General features: G+C 38.0%; 1 protein-coding gene across 4 annotated transcripts in view; it reads right to left on the bottom strand.

The window, feature by feature from the left end:
* Positions 1–3,087, bottom strand: part of LOC125646242 (mediator of RNA polymerase II transcription subunit 30-like) — a 16,678-nt gene extending 13,591 nt beyond the window's left edge. For 2 of the 4 annotated variants that reach the window (XM_056142688.1, XM_056142689.1), the window contains exon 1: positions 2,989–3,073. The gene's annotated coding sequence lies outside the window, so the exon portion shown is untranslated. Of the gene's footprint in view, positions 1–2,987 lie in introns of all 4 variants that reach the window. The other 2 variants (XM_056142686.1, XM_056142687.1) reach the window with 2 other exon arrangements.
* Between the last annotated feature and the right edge of the window lie 1,220 nt (positions 3,088–4,307).

Raw genomic sequence — 4,307 nt, 5'->3', positions numbered from 1 at the left:
TTATTCTTAATAAGATTTTTTACAATAACTATACGAAAAGACTCCAACAAAATTTATGTTCCTATCATGCATAAATCTAAATAAATCATTGATTTTTCAAAATCTGATGACATCACAGGAGGGTGGAATTACTTTAAATAGAATTGCTATACAATATATACTGGTTTACTCAGATATTGGTGTCAAGATCCGGTGTTCAAATATGAGTTTTGCTTCAACTGTTCAAGTTTAATCAGGTTGGGAATACTTCTCCTATATCGAGATATTCTTGCTAAAACACGATTATCCCTTTTTAGCGAGAGAGTAAACACACAGGCACTTGTTTCTGTAAAACACTCACGACTTCTGTATACTAATAACAACACAAGGTACCTAGCTTCAAATGACACCCCCTGAGAATGTCGGCCTTTTGAGCTTCCAGGGAATATGCTATGTTTATGTACTTACTACCTTTCTCTTGTACAATCATTCAACTAAAAAACCATGTATGGCATGACTGCATTTATTGCCTATTATTTCCGAAAACTGCAACAAATCATGGGTCTACAGCTCGATTTTCCGTTTTATACCACGAAGTGCTATGTACTGATACCGCACAGAATGAAAATTGTATATTCGTTGTGTTGAAAAATAAAGTCTCATTGTTTTATTATCACAATAAATTGATACGATGTTCATTACCAAAAATTTTTGAAAATATTACTTTGTTAATAAAATTAATATTTTGAATTGAAGACGCTGTACCTCATTTTTAGTTACTCAAAAAAAAACCAAAGCTGTTCGTACGTTTCGGGATTTTACATGTCGTCAGAAGATAGAAGCTAAGACTTCCCGAGTGGAGATTTAAAAATATTTTCGTGTCGGAATCATTTCTGATGAAGATGATAATGAAATTATGACTTACTGTAAATACAACTTCGTTAACTAGTATGAGAAATATTTCTGCCAATTGCATGTTTCATGCAGATCTATGGAAAATCAGAGAAAATACAGATAAAAGATTATTTGGAAGTATGCAAAAATAGAGCAAGGAAAGTTTTTAAGTGATGTGTTATTGACTTTGTGGTATGTATTGATGTGACAAGTAACTGTTGTTACATTGAAGTTTTATGAAACCCACCATAAGTACCAAGAATGCTGCAGGCACATATCAATGTTTTTCGGAGGAGACTGGTCAACCTTTTTAACTGAAAATGAACATTAACTGTTATTTTCATGCATGCAAATGAAGATATATTGCGAGAATGGCCCCTTCACTATTTTTGATAGTACTATGTAGTAGTGAATGAGAAGATATTAATGCATGTAAGCTTGAAAGTTATAAATTGAAGCCCTGGAGCAAAGAATGACCCCCCCCCCCCCCCCCCCCCCCCCCCCCCCAGCCTGAGGGAAAAAAATTGAGACAAAGGTTTTGAAGATCTTTATCATGACTATTATATTTTTATCATTGCCTTTCAGGAAATTTAAACAAGCCATCTGCAACTTCCAACTTCTCCGGAGAACCCCCTCCCCCGCATCCCTAATTTTACGGATCTGTGCCGCTATGGAAAAATTCACAGACATCTAAAGTATGGACACCACTACCCCCCTCCCCCCTTTCTGATTTTTTGGGGCGGCGATTATTTCTTCGAAATGTGTGGATTCCCCGTGTATTCCATCCTAATTTCGATTTATGTAATCGTGAACATGCATTTTGTAAGCCTTATACTTGCCTTATACTGTTTATATCAAGTATATTTTATTATACCAGTCCAGTAGAAGGCCAATCTCTAAAGCTTGTGAAAAGCGTGAAATAACTACATCAATCGAAATTGGGATGAGAGAGACAAGGAATCCACACATTTTGGAGGAATTGTCACCGCAAAATTTTTTTAAAAAATCAGAAAGGGGAGGGGGGTTGTAGTTGTATAGGACTATATATCAGGTGACTGTGGAAAAAATATGGGGGGATGGATTCCCTTTTTTTGGGGGTAGCATTTCCCCCCTAATTCTAGTAACTAAATTATATAAAATAAGATCAATTGTGGTTAATGGTCACCATTAAAATCATCCTTTTGCCTGTTATTTTTAATTCATCTCTGACGCTCTATCTTTCTATAAATAACTCTAAAGAATTCCAAACGTAATTTTAGAAGAGCGTGCTAGCCAGTCAAAATCGCCCACGTATTCTGCACGGTATCAGTACATAGCACTTCGTGGTATAAAACGGAAAATCGAGCTGTAGACCCATGTTTTGTTGCAGTTTTCAGCGATAAGAGGCAATGAATGCAGGCATGTCATACATGGTTTTTAAGTTGAATGATTGTACAATACAACGGTAGTAAATACATTTGCATCGCATATTCCCTGGAAGCTAAAAAGGCCGACATTCTCAGGGGGGTCATTCTGTGTCATTTGAAGCTAGGTACCTTGTGTTGTTATTAGTATACAGAGGTCGTAAGTGTTTTACAGAAACAAGTGCCTGTGAGTAAACATTATCAAAAACAGGTGTTTGACGTCTTTATTGAAAATAACGGCGAATCCCGTGCAACGCTGAATAAGTGCGACACATACTCAACATGATGCGAATTGTTTCTATGAAATTGACAACATAGTGAAGAAATTGCATATCAAAGTTGCTGCGTAAGAGGGAAGCAGTCTGAAATCCAATACACACCGTGAATGTTTTTGTTTTGAATAATATAAAGTTGCTGTTTAGCACTTTTTCTTCTTTTCACGTAAAACACAAAGAGATGTACTCCACGGGTGTTTTTCTCGGTTGTACGAGATATATTTACTCTCGATAGAGAGGGATAATCGCGTTTTAACGAGAATATCTCGCTATAATGGGGAAGTGTTCCAAACCTGTTAATTTTATCACAGGAAATTCGGGACGTAGCACAATAGATGCATTTCTCAAGTTATCGAATTAATGATAGACCTACATTATGTTTATACAACAATTCATTGGTTTACAAGAAATGTGGAGAAAAATTTTAAATTTCGTACCATATCGTGTTGTGGACTAAGTATTACCAACATTCTCAGATTCAGGTAACAGAAAGTAATTAGAACGCATGCGCATCAAATAAGAATGTCGGTCAATCCGGCCCCAGTCGATCCGGCCCCCAAGACATTTCGGCCACCGTAGTCAGTCCGTCCCCATATACTTTTTATAGATAATTTCTGTTTATGATTTATGTAATGGGGTGGGAAGTACATTTATGTTTTTTAAATGATGAAACATTGTTTAATATGATAAATAAAAAATGTATTAATTCATCAAATTTCAATTAAAGCAATACAAGTTAAATTAATTCAAAATAATAGATCAAATAGAATAACATAGACAATTTTATAGACAATTAATTCATTAGCAAAATTTCATTTGAGTGGCACGTTTGCTATTTATTATTTTCTCATACTTTTAATACTCAAAATTTACAGGATGTAATATTTTAAAACAAATGAAATATGTAGGTATCTAAATCTAAATCATGGTTATAATCACTGCAAACAATAATTATATTGATGTTTCGATGAAAATTATAGCATTAACTGTCAATAAGAAGACAGTAATAGCTTTATAAACCTAAGTGTCGGATTGACTGGGGACGGAACGACTAGGGAACGGATTAGTTTTGGGGCCTGAACGACCTGTTACCATCAAATATATGGAAAGCAAGACAGGTCTTTAAAGGCCGGAATGCATCTTCGCTAGCCAAGGGTGACGCTCCACGGTGTTTTTCTTTTCAAAAGAGAAACACCGTGGAGCGTCACCCTTAGTTAGCGAAGATGGCCGGAATGGAGGTAGTGGTACTCAAAAAAGTACCAATATCTCTGCTAATAGATCTACTCATTGTATTTTTATTCAGTAAAAAATCGCAACATCTAACGATTTTAAAACCTAAGATGACAACAAATGCAAATATCTGCCGGATGACGTTTTCGCATCTTCGCTAGCCAAGACGCCAAGGGTGACGCATGGGGAGCGGAGTGGCCCGAAAACCCTTGGCATGGGGAGCGGAGTGGACCGGAAACCCATGGCATGGGGAGCGGAGTGGACCGGAAACCCTTGGCATGGGGAGCGGAGTGGACCGAAAACTCTTGGCATGGGGAGCGGAGTGGACCGAAAACCCTTGGCATGGGGAGCGGAGTGGACCGCAAACCCTTGGCATGGGGAGCGGAGTGGACCGGAAACCCTTGGCATGGGGAGCGGAGTGGACCGAAAACCCTTGGCATGGGGAACGGAGTGGACCGAAAACCCTTGGCATGGGGAGCGGAGTGGACCGGAAACCCTTGGCATGGGGAGCGGAGTGGACCGGAAA

This window comes from Ostrea edulis, chromosome 6 (assembly GCF_947568905.1).
Source record: "Ostrea edulis chromosome 6, xbOstEdul1.1, whole genome shotgun sequence".
Taxonomy (NCBI): domain Eukaryota; kingdom Metazoa; phylum Mollusca; class Bivalvia; order Ostreida; family Ostreidae; genus Ostrea; species Ostrea edulis.
The sequence above is the reverse complement of the archived record's forward strand: the minus strand, read 5'-3'. Positions and strand labels throughout refer to the sequence as shown.